Source organism: Natrix helvetica (genome assembly GCF_964273705.1).
Source record: "Natrix helvetica genome assembly, chromosome: 1".
Classification (NCBI taxonomy): domain Eukaryota; kingdom Metazoa; phylum Chordata; class Lepidosauria; order Squamata; family Natricidae; genus Natrix; species Natrix helvetica.
Window position 1 is genome coordinate 178,267,305 of NC_138548.1, and position 17,416 is coordinate 178,284,720.

A 17,416-nucleotide genomic window follows, 5' to 3' on the forward strand; every position below is an offset into this window, starting at 1 on the left:
GGGGCGGTGTACAGTCATTAAAATGCGTTATAAAATACATACATAAAACAGTTAAATAATTAAATACGTAGGTGAAGGAGGTTGTAAGACTGTATATAGAATAATAAATATAATACATTAAAAGCTTATTAAAACCCCAAACCCAATTAAAATGAATAAATCCCCGGGAGGTAAAACTAAGAAAGTGCCAGGCCACCTGATTGAAATAGGTGAGTCTTTAACTTTTGCCGGAAGGAACGGAGGTCGGTGGTAGTTCGAATGTCTGGGGGGAGGTCATTCCAGAGGGTTGGGCCCATCACAGAGAAGGATCTACTCCTAGGTGTCGCCCGCTGGCATTGCCTAGCAGACGGCACCAGGAGGAGCCCCTCTCTGTGTGAGCGGATAGGTCGCAGGGACGTGTGTGGTAGGATGCGATCCTGCAGATACCTAGGTCCTATGCCATGGAGCGCTTTAAAGATGGTAATCAGTACCTTGAAACGCACCCGAAAGGCCACAGGTAGCCAGTGCAGCTCGCGCAGGAGAGGTGTTACGTGGGAGTAACGAGTACTTCCCATAATAACCCGCGCGGCTGCGTTCTGAACTAGCTGCAGTCTCCGGATGCGTCCCAAGGGAAGCCCCATGTAGAGAGCATTGCAGTAGTCCAGGCGAGACGTCACCAGTGCATGAGTGACCGTGCGCAGGGCATTCCGGTCCAGTAGGGGGCGCAATTGGCGCACCAGGCGAACCTGGTGGAACGCCCCCCTTGCCACGGCTGCCACATGGTCCTCCATTGACAGCCGGGCATCGAGGAGGACGCCCAAATTGCGCGCCCGCTCCACAGGGGACAGCTGTTCGCCCCCTATGGCCAGCGATGGGGTCAGCTGGCTGAACCGAGGCGCCGGTACCCACAGCCACTCAGTCTTGGAGGGGTTGAGTTTGAGTCTGTTGTCCCCCATCCAGACCCCGACGGCTTCCAAACACCGGGACATCACTTCGACAGCCTCGTTGGGGTGGTTTGGGGTTGAAATATACAGCTGAGTATCATCAGCGTAAAGATGGTACTCAACCCCAAAACCACGGATGATCTCGCCCAGCGGCTTCACATATGCGTTGAACAGGAGAGGCGAGAGGACCGACCCCTGTGGCACCCCACAAGTGAGTGGCCTCAGGGACGACCTCTGCCCCCCTGTCAACACACATTGCTTCCGGTCGGAGAGGTAGGAGCCGAACCACCGCAGAACGGTGCCTCCGACTCCCATCCCCTCCAACCGGCGCAATAGGATACCATGGTCGATGGTATCAAAAGCCGCCGAGAGGTCTAATAGGACCAGGATAGAGGAACAACCCCTATCTCTGGCCCTCCAGAGATCATCAACCAACGCGACCAAGGCTGTCTCAGTGCAGTGCCCGGGTCGGAAGCCCGACTGGCGTGGGTCTAGATAGTCGGATTCGTCTAGGTGTCGTGGAAATTGTTGCGCCACCACATTCTCAACAACCTTTGCCAAAAAGGGGAGGTTGGAGACTGGACGATAATTAGCTAGCTCCATTGGGTCGAGCGAAGGTCTCTTGAGCAAGGGTCTCACCACCGCCTCTTTCAAGGCGGTAGGTAAGTATCCCTCATTCTAAAAGTGTCTAAGAAATCCTACTTATTAATCACCAAAGGTTAACTAAGTTTTGAGTTATCAACCTTCATCATCAGCCTGTGTCTTTCCAGGAACAAAACTGTCTTATCTCTTTAGCCAGTTGTTGTGTCAATTCTCTTATAAACTTCTTTATAAAGTTTTTTAAAACTTCTCTCCGCATTTTTTTGCTTGAAAGATCTCTCATATAGTCTTGTTGCCCTTGAACTGGTATTAAAATTAACATGTCTTTGATTATCCAATGTCTTTCTAAAGCTGTTTCTCTTCTTAATTCCATCATCAAATCATATCTTGACAGGGGGGTAGAGCTCCAGATCATCAGGTATATAATAATAATCAGATTCACTTTTCCATGTTCCCTCCTTTCCACTTTCACTCATAGGTGCTCCATTATTAGGTTCATCTGTTATCTTGTCTTTATCTTCTTTATCTTCATTCCCTTCTTTAATTTTTGAGGCTCCAGTCCCTTCATCTTTTATTGAGCTAGACAATAATCTATCTAACTTCTTATCAAACCTCTCAAATCCTTTCAATATCTTTAGAATTCCATCCAAAAAATCCTGGTAACTTAGCGTTTCTTCATTTGTATATGAATGCATATTTCCCAGAAGAAAAGAAAAAGTTTAAAATCCACTGCCACTCTTGCCTTCAATATCTCTTTTCTGTATAAAAATATTTTTGTTTTAAATTTGCTTAAACATAAGATCCTTTTATTTTTTTCAAAAAAATGAGGGTTCTATCTTTTTAATTAATTAATTAATTACGGCGCCTAGGAGCAGAGCCTTCTCTGTGGCGGGCCCAGCCCTGTGGAATGACCTCCCTCCGGATATTAGGACCACCACTGACCTCCGCTCCTTCCGTATAAAGCTCAAGACCCACCTATTCCAAATAGCTGGCCTGGCTCAACCATAACTTCATAACGCTCCTGACGGGTTTTTTAATTGGTAATTTTATTTAATGGGATTTTAAATTGTGTTTTTTAATTGTCTTCACTTATTAATCTACCTCCTCCATGCACATGTATATGTCTTTGTTTCTTATGTATGTATGTTGTCTTTATCTGTATTTTATTTGCTTTGATTGTACGCCGCCCCGAGTCCTTCGGGAGAGGGTTGTGGCTAATCAAATAAAATTATTATTATTAAATTATTATTATTATTATTTTCTTTTCTTTCCTTTCCTTTGTCCAAAATATTCCACGAGGACACCTGCAAGAAAACAGTCTGTGTCCTTCGGCTGTTATCAGTCTCTACAGACAAGCCGCAAACCCTCTTGTTAGCAATGTCAACAAATTCAGGGAAAATAGAGCAAAGGATACTTTGTTTCAAAAAGAGAAAAAACCAAGTTCTGGCTTCTGAATGGCAGATTCAATTTTCTCTTATTCGTATCAAGCTTAAGGAAAACAAAAATCTCTAAGTGTCTTTAATAAAATTTAATAAACAATAAGAGGAAGGATTATTAAAGTAAAAAAAGTTTTAGATCAGCCAAAAAATAAAGGTAGCACAGATTAGGAGAAAAAGTCAATTCATTCACTTAAGAGGAGAAACGGGAAGCATTCCAATCACTTCAATACACAAAACGCTGCTACATAGAAGAGGAAGGAAAAAAAACTTTCTAAGGCAGTCCAATAAAGATAAATTTCGCCGCTTTGTTCTTTTGCTTAAAGGACTAATTTATCTTTTTAAAAAAATTATTTGGGCAACCATTCTCAAAGAAAAAAAAGTCTCACCAGCTGGACTTACTTTCACTAACTTCTTTCCAGAGCCGTCTCCGACTTTGTCAGCCTGGGGGCTGCCTGTTTACCACCGGCTTGGAGAACTTCCCTTGGGTCAATCAGGGACTTTGCGGTGTCCCTGAGACCAGCAAGGATTTGTCTCCCTGTCACCGTCTCTCCGGGACGGTTTAGGTCCATATGGACCGTGCAGCTGGTAAAAGAATCAATGGCGGTTTCAGACTATCGAGACTGCATGTTGTGTCATAGCGACATCTGGCTCGTTCTCATAGTGCCACCATTTTTGAATCACAGCACCTCAAATCCACTACCTTAAGGGTTGCATAGAAAATCTGGAACCCATGACTCCTATAGAATTGAAATTTGGAGGATTTCAGACCAGTAATGTCCTCAAAGTTGTGGTCACTACAGCACCACCTCAATCAGCAGTGGTCACCTCACTGTGATTTCCAACACTCCCTGTCAATTCCACAAGCAAATTCAATGGGAAAGCCAGTGGGAAATTGGAAGTTGCTTTCAATCCCACTGCTTTTTTACCTGTCCGTGGTTACTCTGTTTAGAAACTAAATTATCTCTGAAAGGATGTCTTGTCTATATCGGTTTACATCTAATTATCAACAATCTAAACTAATTACTATATAATCATTAGAATTCACACCAAATTATAATGACAGTTTTGGATTACGGTAATAGCTAGCCAAAGCTAGAACCAATGTAATGAAATGTAACAGTATTCTCTTTCAATTTAATCATTCATACACAGAGAAATGGGCACACACAGAAAGACATACATATGCATGCTTATACACATATCATTGTGGATTTCCCAAATAAACCAAACCACATGCTGGAGCAAGTTAACAAGGTGTATCTTTATTTATTTATTTTAAAGAAAGATGATCACTGGGACATTTCTCCAGAAAAAGGAAAGGCACTTGTATAATGTTTCCAGTACAGTGTACATCTTCATTAAAGTAATAATCATATAATTAATTATGAATAGCTAAGCATGGTTACATTATGTCATGTGCACATTGCTTTTCTAGGAGATTCATAGCACCTGTGCAGGCTCAAATAATTGTGAATTTCGTTCTTTTTTTTCTTTTTTTTTTGTACGTTGCAAATGTTAATTTTGCATCTACAATACATAGTCTATTTTTCATTTTACTGCCAACTTCTATCATCACAGTAGTGTTTTGCTTCTTCAACATAGAATTTCCCCCCTTTTTAAAACCAGCGGGTCCACAGCTTGAAAAAGTCTGAAAGCCCCTTTCTCTCTCAGACTACAGATTCCCAAGTTGCTATTAGCATCTCTGCTGACAGTTATTATGAATGGTACACTCGAATCATTCCCATGTTATTTTGTGGGATGAAAATAAAACTTATAAAGGGCTGCATAAAACCCAAAGCGGTCACCTTTCAGTTTCATCTTCCCATTAATGCTGCTGAGTGCATAAACTATGCATCAGTTCTTGTTTTTAGTAGCCTTTATCAGTCCATCTTTCACCTCCTACCTAACGGCCCCATTGCATTAACTGAGGTGGCCACTTGCTCTCCCGGCTTCCATCCCAATGATAAATTTTGCTTTGCTTTAGAATCACTTACGTTGGAGGAAACATGCCATGCCTGTTCTGCTAAGACCACCGGAGCCGAGACATTTAACATACAGGGTGGCTCTGCTGCTCCTGCTGGCTGAAAATTAAGGGCTTGCTAAGAGCGCAATTAATGTTTCTTTTCAAAAGTTAAAATATTAGTCATTGGGATTCACTGCATGCCAATTAAACCTTATATTCTGGTGATTTACTTTTCCAATTAACTAACTCCTCCATTGATGGGGCTCTTTTGAAATGACTTTCATATTACATTGTTATGGGGGGAGGCTGGTATAAACTAACAATATTTTTCTTTATTTACAGGAAACGGGGGGGGGGGGAATACTATTCTCAGCCCAGAGCAGAAGAAATTCCTGATCAGAGATGTACCTTTAAATATGTTAAAATGATATGATGCCCATTAATGGCTCCTTAAAAACACAAAAATACTTAAAACTAAAAAATACCAAGTACTAGTAAAATACTACTAATATTACTAAATACTACTAAAAACTAGAATTCAGTCCATAAGATTCAGTCCTGTATTCAAGGCTGATAGAAGTTCAGCTTTATTATTTTAAAAAGCTACCCAAGTTTAGCTTTCTAACAACCAATTAATTCATCCAACCTGTACCAGCCCAAACTCTTCCCTTGCTTCTTGACACTCTCTTCGCAAAGCCATAATACAAAATTCCTTGTGATTAAGATTTGCTGAGGGACCCCCTCCATTCAGCTCTGTGGCAGAATAAACAGAATAAGCAAGGAGCGCTTGGTTTTGCAAAAAGGAAACCAAAGCAGACCCAGAGAAAGTCAACTAATCTGTCCATATGCAGTTGTGAAAGACAGGAGTCTGTTTGCAAACTGACTGGAATTAGCTCCCAGGACAAGACAATGAGAGCAACAAGAGGTATCACTGTCTTAATCAGAATTAATTGCATGGTTAAAACTTGAATACTTAACTTGGTCCCGGACTAAATTGTCTTTATTTCTGCTAGAGCAGGGGTGTCAAACTCGATTACATTGAGGGCCACATCAGGATTGGATTTTACCTCAGAGGGCCGTGTGTGTGTGTGTGTGTGTGTGTGTGTGTGTGTGTGGTGCCAGGGGTGGGCATGGCCGGAATGGGCATAGCAGGGATGGGTGTGGCAATGGCCATAGTAGGTGTTTGGCAAAGGCTCGAGATGCTTTCCCCCCCCCTTCTCTTCTTTCTTTTCATGGTTCTTTACTATAACCATGTTTCTATCTCTTCTACCAAATATTACAGGCAAACATTTATTACTTATTCTTCCTACTCCACTAAACTTTTTATTTCTAAAATTATACCCCATTGTTTAATAGTAAATTGCTGTTCCAGGCAGAAAAGCTGTTTATACTATTATATTTTTATTATTCAACTAATAATAAAAAAATATAATAGCATAAATAACATGATAATACAAGATCTAACAGCAGAGGTAAATTTCAAGGATAGCAAATAGAAATGGCTGTCAGTTCTAGATTGTTGATTGTAGATTAAATGGACCCATGGTATGCAGAATCTGGCATTAAACTGTAATATTAACATAGGATGTTGCTTGCTTTCTATCCAGATCAGGCACTCATTTGAGGCCACATCATTGTAATCCAGTTCAATCCAGAACTCCTGCAACACTCTCCCAGCCAAAAACAGGCCACGCAGATGCCCCACGCAGCCCCCAGGAGCTACCTTCTATGTTTTGGGCCTCCCTGGCCTCCTGCAGCAGTCTGCCTGGCAAAAACGAGCAACGCGGAGCCTCTGGCTGGCATGTTTTTGGCCAACCTAGTGCTGCTGGAGGCCAGGCATGCCAAAAATGGGCTGGTCCTTTGATTTTTCCAGGCCAGCCCTGTGGGCAAGATTTAAGCACCCCATGGGCTGGATCCGACCTTTGGGCCTTGAGTTTGATGCCCCTGTGCTAAAGGGTATGATGCAAATATAATATGGTTGGATCCTTTCTGGCAATCCACTTCGCTCTGTGTGTGCCCATTGTGTCTATAGGATTTTTTTTGCTTTAACAAACAGTTGCTTAACTTGAGGATCAAATGCCTGCAACATAAAAGATTGCAGGGAAGACTTAGGCCATCTTGACTACCTGCAGAATGTGGCCATCTTTAAAAGCACATTTAAAGTACAATAATTAATAAAGTAATATTAATTTGAACAGGTTGATGCATTGGGATATATAAGAATGGGCATGCATATGTCAATGCTGCCATATTCATATTGAAAAGTCAACACTGCTAAGAGTGTTTCACAAAGGCTGATCATTTTTATTCATGGAGTAGAAGATTTGTTTGGATGCCCAACTCAGAGCAGCAGACAAAAATCACCAAGCAACAATCCCAGAAGAAAACTATACCTTCTTTTTATAACCCTGTACTCCCTATTCAGGGTAGACTCAGGGCAACTGGATGGACCTGAGCATTTACACACCAGATTTACACTTCCTGATGCCAGGTGGAGTTTGCAGTAGATATTTTTTCTTTGTGCCCTAGGAGAGAAACATCTGCTGCTACCTAGGATTGAACTCTCAACCTTCCAATTGGGTGGTGAGCATCTTCATTACTAGTCCATCACACCACTCCACAGAGGAAAACTAGTCCATCATGTCACTCCACATAAAGGACTATCAGAACCAAAATATACCGTAGATCATCTTATTGGGAAGTCTGCTTATCTTTTCCAAACAATTAAACAAGGACAAAGATATGGCAAGTTTCTCAGCTTGGTGTCCTTTGGCAAAATAGGATCTGAGCTGGAAAGGTAAAATAATATCTATTTATGAATAAGTAAAACAAGATCTCCCACAGATACAAGATGTATATAAAATGGTATCTCCCTTTCTAATAGGAAAAATCATTTTATATACAGTTCAAACATATTGGATATGGGTTTGTGTTCTTCAATTGTCTAGCATCATTTGAGTCATCAAGCATCTAGTGAACTGTATATATACTATGCGCAGAGCATCAAAAATGGGATGTGATGAGGTCCAGGTGGGTGGGAGGAGCCTCCCACCGCCGCTGCTACCAGTTCCCCTAAACCGGATAAAACTGGCTGAATTGCACCACTCATCCCTACCCCACACGCCACACAAAAGCTTGGCTTGTTCCAATACATTCTCTGTTGCCTCCAAATTTCAAACTCTGCATCCTTGATTTACCCCAGTATGGGACCCTCTGACTAGCCTCCATTACTTGTCTGGCTGGCCTATGTTTAGAAGAATATATCATTTCCAAGAAACCTATCTTGAAGATTCCAAATTTGACTCCTGCAACCTCTTGACTACTTTTCGCCTCTCTCTGGTACCAGCATCAGAAACCCCAGTTTCACCCAGCAGCAGCACCCTAACAGACTATTTAGATAATGTTTAATATGTGGAGCCTTGCATAAGGCAGCCAGGCAGGACTGAGGGGAACAACACAGATCCTGCTGCCTACATTTCTTATCTGCGCCAACATTCCCTTACCCTTTCTTAGGGGGAAATCCTCAGAATGAGAGGATGTCAATTTGTCCCTGATAGAAGAGTTCCTTTCTATAATATCATTTCTCTCTTCCTACTTAAATGACATACATTTTTCCCCACAGCCTTCCATGACAACAGAGCAGCCATCACCCTAGGAGTGAGATACCACGCTCATATCCTAAATGACTTCTTTATCAGCCTGGCATTTATCTCAGTGTCTTCAAGTCTATTGTTTGGCCTCATAGGAATCCATTTCCCCTCCCAAGAGCCAGGAATTTCTTAAGCCAAGCACACCCACACAATTATGATCCAGTGGACTGAAAATCACACAAACTGCATTCAATGTATCATACTATATGTCTGTTGGTTTTCTATCTTTCTAGTACGATGCATGTGCTTTCTGAATTTCCTTTTATCTTTAACCAATTTCATTGTATTTAAGTACAATGACAATAAAGATTTTACTTTATGCATTTTCACCAGACCTGAAATTGATAATGCTGGGATCATCTCTTTTTTTTTTTAAAGCACATTGGATGCTACTAGATTCCAATGAAAGGAAATCAAGGTCGATTGAGCATAGAGCGGTTTTTTTAATCAAAAGAATAAATAAGAGAGGGGATTAAAAGAGGATGTAGGTAACAGATGCCTTTGTATTTGTAAAGGACTGAATAAACTGAGTTTTGTTCCACGGTGCTTTCTCAACTTGATGCTCTGCTTTTTCAATTTGTATTTAAATTATTAAATGGGACAGGGGACTACATTTAAACTCTCACTTATTAAAACTGGGTTTGAAATGAAATCTATACTTGTACTTCTACTACTACCTGGTATATAAACTGTCCTTATTAATGTGAATTGCATTTCAGGTTTTAGCCTTTTTCTAAATTTATTTTAGTATAACTTTCATAGGCTCTTTGGACAACAGCTCTGGTTTCTCTGCTAGAGCAAGCCTTTTACAGGAGTTTCACTCTTGGAATTTAACCCCGGCTTATAAATATTTAATATGTGGGGTTTCCCCCCCCCCAAAAAAAAAACCACAAATCATCCAAGGGTTCCTTTGTTTTTGCAAGCATTTTCCATTCAAGAAGTGCCATAAATTCATAGCCTCCAATATGCTGGAGGAGGAAGGGAAATACTATAATTATATGGCCTGGAATTTTAGTTTCCTGAAGAATAGGGTAATAACAGACTAGATTATACACAAATATATGAAAGTTCAGGGCATTTGGAACTAGTACTGGTTATAGACTCAGTAAGTCCCAAAGCCATGGGATTGATCAAACGATTTACTAATTTGTTTTATTTCTAGACCAAAAATCATTCAGGAAACTTGGTGGGGAAGCTAATTCCATATTTTTTGATTTAATGATGGGTAAAATAATAAGAATTGTATGTTAATGAACCAGGCCTTTTGATCCAAAAAGCAGCAGAAAAATAACCCAAGTTCAATGAACAGCATCTAAAGGGTGTCAGTCCATAATAATAACAACCTGCTAATTATTAAAATCTCACTTTAAATGAGATAGGACACTTGCATTGATACTCAAGGTATAAAGTCTCCTTCTGCCTGCAATTCTTTGCTTGACATTGTTTCTGGTCAAATCACCAATCATAACATCGAGAGAACCAAGAGTGTGAACACCTCCAGCTACAGAGGACAAATGGTTTTGATGTTCACCTTAGAGAGACTATTATCTATCATCCAGTTCAGGTAGTAAAAAGACACTGTGGCTGAAGACCTCCAGCTTCAATGAAGGAATTTGGGCAAGTTCTATGGCTGGTAATAATGTTGTCCTGAGAAAGTTTGTATTCTGTCTGTAAATTCTGGCAATTATTTCATACTATATAGGTATGATAATTTATCTGTGGAGCAGGCACCAATATTAGATTCAAGCATGCCTACTTTCAAACATTGGTTAAAAAAAAAAGATAGACTGAGCAAAAAAAAATATCTTTTGAACTAAGAACTGTCCTTTATCTTGCAGTCAGCTTAGGTGCAAGAAAAACTGATTGAGTTAGTTGTAAACTGGGCAGATTGCAGTCTTTTTTTTTTTGCCTGCAGCAAAGTCTGAAGTAGCATAGTTTGCCCTGCCACCTTATTTATCTTTCTTTGTAAATCTATTCATTTAATAAGATGGGGATTGTCTTATTTGAAGACATGTTTTACATCAGATTGCTTGGAAAACCAGTAAGCATTGGAAAAAGCCAATCACCATTAAATATTCTGCTTGTCATTCTCATTTAGCCCAATTTTCTGCACACCTCTGTCAGATATAAATTTAATAAGTGAATCAAATAGATGAAGTCTCATCATGTTCAATAGGGCTTTCTATAAGGTTAGTGTAACAGTGACATTTATACCGGCAATAAATGGTAGAAGTCCAGGTTTCCCTTCCTAGAAAATAGTCAAGATAGCCTACCTAAACCTAAGAACATACAAATTTTATTTCCCAAAGAAGGATGGTTGAATTCCTTTGAAACTGTCAGGATTCTTTATTACAGGTGTATATTTTGCTCTGCCTTACAGAAACAAATGTGATTTGACCAATTGTGGATAAAGAGAGACACCAAGTGGCAACAAATCATATCCTGGATTACTGCTTTTTTTTAGGTTTCCGCTGTGAACTCTTTTCTGGAACAAAAAAGAGAGAGAGAGAGAGAGATACGGGAAACAACAGCAACAAAAGCAACCTTTTAATCATGCCACTTTAATTAATTTGCAAACAAGTATTTGCTTCTAGGTGCTAACATAAAGTCACACGTTGCCTGCCAACAGGTACAATCTTCTGCTTTGTTGCCATTCCTACAAAATGTCTCATCTGAGAAAAACAGCTACGGAAGGCTTTGCTTGGGACAATTGTCATTCTCGCAAATTAGGTAAGTCAACCCTGAAATGGTAGGTACATTTAATGTTCAATTACAAGACAAGAAAAATATCTAACCCTACCCACATCTAAAAAATACAGGATATAAACACATAAAACAAAAATGTTGACCACCACTTCTCTGCACCACCCAGACTAGAAGATAAGAATTGCAATTTTATTAATTGCATCAGTGTGTGAATCCTCACTTCTGGCATTTATTAGTTATTTAACCAGAGGTGGTATTCAACAGGTTCTGACCAGTTCTGGAGAACCAGTAGCGGAAATTTTGAGTAGTTCAGAGAACTGGTAAATACCCCCTCTGACTGGCCCCGCCCCCATCTATTCTCTGCCTCTCAAGTCCCAGCTGATTGGGAGGAAATGGAGTTTCCTGGAGTGGGGAGGAAATGGAGTTTTTACAGTAACCGTCCCCTGGAGTTGGGTGGGAATGGAGATTTTAGAGTATCCTTCCCCTGCCATCCCCACCAAGCCATCCCCACCAAGCCATCCCCACCAAGCCACGCCACATCCACCAAGCCATGCCCACAGAACCAGTAGTAAAAAAAAATGTGAATCCTACTGATTTAAGGTATGGTGTTGTCACATTAGCCAGGAAACTACAATGCTAAAACAGAGTAGTAGCTTGGCAGCCTAAGACTGCCAGCCCATTTGATGCATACTCGCACACTTTCCAACATGCACCAGTGGGGGGAGAGCTAGTTCTGCACCAGAAAAAAAGATGAACCACTTCCTGAGCATCATTTAGAGCTCTCTTCTTCCAATGAAGTTGCGTCACAAATGTATGTGGCTTCTGGGACAGTCCAGTACTGGCAGGGTTCTGACATCCACACAAGGCTCCAGCTCATCTTCCCACCGAAGTGGTACCTATTTATCTAATTGCATATAACATGCTTTCGAACTGCTTGGTGGGCAGAAGCTGAGGCAAATGATGGGAGTTCACCCCACCACATGGTGCTAGGACTCAAATCACCAGAACAAAATCCATCTTCAGTATCATTAAGCCACTGAGCCACTGTGCCTCACTTCTGGCACTGAAAACATATTACAATAGGTAAATGCATATATCAAATTTTAGAGATCTATATTACTTTTTTCAGTTCCCCTGATCAGTACAAGATTCCTAAACTCTCTTCTTTTTTGAAGTATTTGAAGTATTATTTAAGACCAAAGAGTCATCTTTTTCAGATAGCCTGATGTAACCATGTAATCTAAACAAGTCTGTTGAGTGAGGGAAGATTGGTAGGAAGTCAATGATAAATACATTTTAGAGGTTCCATTGGTTAAGCAATATCATCTTACAGGGCCCAGGAAATACTTTTTTTCTACCATGGCACCATCCTTCTGGAGTTGTATCCCCCAAAAGGTCCACATGGCTCCCATCCTAATGATGATCCTGTAACTTTTTAAAAAACTGGCTATCTTCCCAACTCTTGGCATACACTATTTGGAGTCTGTGTGTCAGGTGCATTTTTGTCATACATATAGTGTCCTATGCCTGGACATCATATCGTCTCTTCTGTTCTTTTGTTGTTTTTTCCTTTGAAAGTCCAAGCCAACCAAGACCACTCTGGAACTGAACAGCCTCTAATAAGTAAGAAGGCAGCACAGTGACTCAGTAGTTAAGACACTGGACTCATCAGCTAGAAAGTTTTCAGCCCAGATTTGAGACTCGAGTGCCATGCTATGGGGTGGGCTCCCATCCTCGCCCCAGCTCCTGCCAAACTAGCAGTAAGAAAGCATGCAAATATGAGTAGATTAATAGGTAGGAAGGTAACAGCACTCCACAACTTCATGCTGGCCACATGATTGGGGAAATGTCTTTGGACAGCGATGACTCAATGGCCTTGAAATGAAGATGAGAACATCCCCGTATAATCGGCAACAACTAGCAGTGTGAAATCTTCAGGGTCTGCTAATAAGTAAGCTTGTCTATGTGTGTGTGTATGTATAATTTGTACAGTGTCCAGCATGTAGCAGTCATCAATCTGCCAGTATATGCAGATCTACCATCTACCCATCTCTGCTTTATAAGACATCATCTTGCAGCCATCATTTTGATATAAGATGTGAAGCTGCTTTGAAGGCTTTGCCAACATCCAATCAAGATGTTAGAACATGTTCCAATGTTAGAATTCAAGTATTTGAAAGAGACAGAGTGAGAAAACACAAGTGAATCAAGCCTACTTGCAAAGATACATTGGGTCAAAAAAGCAGAAGCTGCTATCCAAAATAAATCCCTCAGCTTCAGAAACATATTTCACAATGCATCATCTTGGCGTTCCTCTGAAAAACAGAACTGTCTTTCTCTCTCAGAAGTCTTCCTGGTTTTTAAATAGATTTAGCCTTCTAGCAACTGACATCATGGCTTCAGGGAACAAAGCACCATGTTGCAATCACCGTTCTTTTAAATCAACAGTGACAGCAATAAGCAAAGATGAACAGCCAAAGCAATGTAACAACTTTCCTGTGAAGGTTGCCAGTATCTCAGAAAAATAGAAATTTCTTGCTTTTAACTACTGCAAACTATTTGCAACCAAAATAAAGAATTATGGAACTGAGGTTATTATAGTTATTATGTGCCTGTAATATGAAAAGAAATCTACAGCATTTTAAGAATTCTGGCATGAGTTGATGTACTTTAGTTTCCAATGCCTTCTTTATGTGAATTTAGCATAAAGAGGGGTTTCAAATGAAATAAATCAGCATATCTAGACTATATAGACTGCACATGTTATCATTCAGCATCCTTGGCATTCTCCAGGATCATTCTCTATGATGAAATTGTTTTGTCTTCAAAAATATGGGATCAAATAGCCCCCCCCCCCCACCTCCAAAGCTGGCTGAAACATTTGCATATGGTTGTACAGACAGAAAATTCAATATTCATAAACTAGAATGGCATCTTAAGCAAACTGTACCATCTGTGGACACTTTTATTCACTATGTTATACACATATTAGACAAAAGCATTGCAAATATGCATAAGACACTCATTTGCCTTCAGTGACATGTCAGTGCTTCCATTATGGTAGGGAAACAACACATGACAAAAAGATGGAGCATAAACCTGTCTAGATAGTACTTTGTAATTATGATCAGAATAAAAACTATTCTGTGAGAGTCATTAAAGTATTGGAACCTCATTAGTGACATTGGACCAGTTGTCCAAACAAGAGGGTTCTTTTTTATTAAAGTGTTTTAATAAATTTTACAAATGTATCTCCCTTCCCCTCCCCTCCCTCCACCCCAATCCCACCCACCCCCCTCCAACCCTCCCTCCCCCCAACCTCCCAGAGCAGTGGTCGGCAAGCCGCGGCTCGCGAGCCACATGCGGCTCTTTACACACTTTAATGCGGCTCTTCTGTGTGCCGGGCGCCCGCTCCCCTCCCTCCTCGGGCGACCGCCAATGTTCCCTCTAAGCTGCGCAGATAACAAGGAAACGCCGCACAGAAGTTTTAAAATGTGAGTGAAAATATCCCCCCTCCCTCCCTTCTCTCTGTCTGCACCGAACTCTCTCTTCCATGATTGGTGAAATCAAGGAAGATTCTGCCCGGATACCGATGATGTTGCAGAATGGAGAATTCCCATTGGTCCTATGAGGCTTCATTGGTTCCTGGGAAAACATGATTCACTGGTTGTAGCCTGCTTTTCTCTGCATATCCGGGGTTTCTAAGGCATTGCATCGTCTGAAGCCCGTTCTGGACTGTGCAATCTTTCTGCGATCCCTTCGCTTTGAGGAGAGAGGGAACCAGCGTGGAATTGGACTGTCTGAGCCAAAGGGGTCCACGCGATCTTGAGACTGGACTTTTGAGCAGTACCAATTCTTTCCACTCTTTCTTTTCCCTTTCTGTCCTTCTTCTATCTTCCTTTCCTTTTCATTTTTTTCCTTTCATTTCTCCTTTCCTTTCCTTTTTCCTTTCCTTCTTTTCCATTTCCTTTCCTTTTTCCTTTCCTTCTTTTCCATTTCCTTTCCTTTGTCTTTTCCATTCCTTTCCTTTTCCTTATTTCCTTTTCCCTTTTTTCTTTTCCCTTCCCTTTCCCTCCCTTCTTCATCCTTTCCTTTCTACTTTCCCATTTCCTTTCCTTTTTCCTTTCCTTCTTTTCCATTTCCATGGCCATCATGGAGGGGGTAGGAAATGTGACATGAGGGGGGAGAAATGTGACATGAGGGGGTGAAATGTGACACGAGGGGAGAAATGTGACATTGTGGGATTGACATAAAAAGGGTTGATGTGAAAAGGGGTGTGTGGACATAAAATTGCGGAATATCGTAATCTAGGAGCCAGCAAAATAAGTTAGTGGCCAGGTTCTGAGGTCAATATATAACATCCACAGATAAATAACAGTGTACCATCCTATGTATTTTCGGTTTTAAAAATGTGGCTCTCAAAATAAATTTCAATCGTGGTTTTGGCGAGATTTGGCTCAGTTGAAAAAAAAAGGTTGCCCACCACTGTCCCAGAGCAAAATACAGGGTATAAACATTTAACAATCATACCCTAACATAAGCTAACTAATTTTAACATCTTCCTCCTCTTGTACTTTAACTCTTCTTTTGTTAAGCTAACTTTAAATAAATTATACCAGTCCTTGTTCTTTCACTCATAAGCTAATTGGAATTTCTTAGTCCGATATTTATTTTGAATATATTCAATCCATCTTCTTCCAACTTGTATTTCTCATCTGAGTGGTCCTTGAGATATGCTGAGATTTTAGCCATCTCTGCTAGGTTTACTACTTTTAACGTCCATTCTTGAATAGTAGGCAACTCTTCCTTCTTCCAGTATTGCGCCACCAGCAATCTTGCTGCCGTTGTTAAATTCAGAATCAAATTAGTTTCTATAATTGTACAGTCTGTAATTATCCCTAACAAGAAGAGCTGGGGAGTGAACTTTATCCTCTTTTTAAGAATATTTTGAATAATCCACCATATTTTTATCCAAAATGCTTTAACTTTTTTGCAAGTCCACCATATATGGTAATACGTAGCGTCAACACAATCACATCTCCAACATTTAGATTGTAAATTTGGATACATACAAGCTAACTTTTTGGGATCTAAATGCCATCTATAGAACATCTTATAAAAATTCTCTCTCAAGTTTTGAGCTTGCGTAAATTTTACATTTCTTACCCAAATCTTTTCCCATGTTTCCATCATTATTGGTTCTTCAAAGTTTTGTGCCCATTTTATCATACAATCTTTAACTAACTCTGTTTCAGAATCTATTTCTATCAATATATTATACAACCTTTTTATATGCATTTGACCCTGGTCCCTAATTTGTCAAACAAGAGGGTTTTTAAGAGTAATATACAGAAAAGTATTTATAGCAAGTTTATTCTAGAATACAAGTATGATCTTTCCCCAACTTCCAACCCATCCCAGAAAACCTCCCCCTAAGTAGTAACACGCTGCCATAACAAATAAGCACCTCTGTTGTATATAGTAAAGTGATATTGTTCTCAGTCTTCTACCATTCATTCTCTCCTCCCAAATTTAAAGAACAACCGACAAAAATCATGTGCTTCTAAATTATACTTTGTTCCCTCCCATCCCTGGATTTTTCAGAATGAGTTTGGCTTTCTTGGCCACATTGGATTCAGAATTTATTGTTCCAGAGTAATGATTATCACTCCCATATCCTAGGAGCCCACAACAAGGTTTGGATGATCTGGAAATAGTTCCCAGAGGGACTAGAGCAGGGCTAAGATCCTCTACTATAGTCCCCATAAATCCTTGCTATTGATCAGGCTGCTTGGATTAGGCTGGTTGTAGCACATTTTAGAGAAGGCCCAGATTTTTTTTTGTTACTTATAGTTCCTTGCCCTAAAGTAAAATGCTGCATGCTCACAGAGAACAATTCATAAAGCTACCATGACACCCCTGTTATCCAACGTCAAGAAAGGAGTACAGAGATACATTCTGGTTAGTCTTACATTATTCTTTAAAAAATGAGTCAGTTTTTAAGCCTGCAAAATAAGACCGTCAAATATTGGCACCTTCATGGTTAACGCTGAGTTCACTATTTAGCTGAGGCTGTTTTCACCTACGAGACACTTTGAAATTATTTTCTGACAGCTTCTGAAGCGATTAAAAATA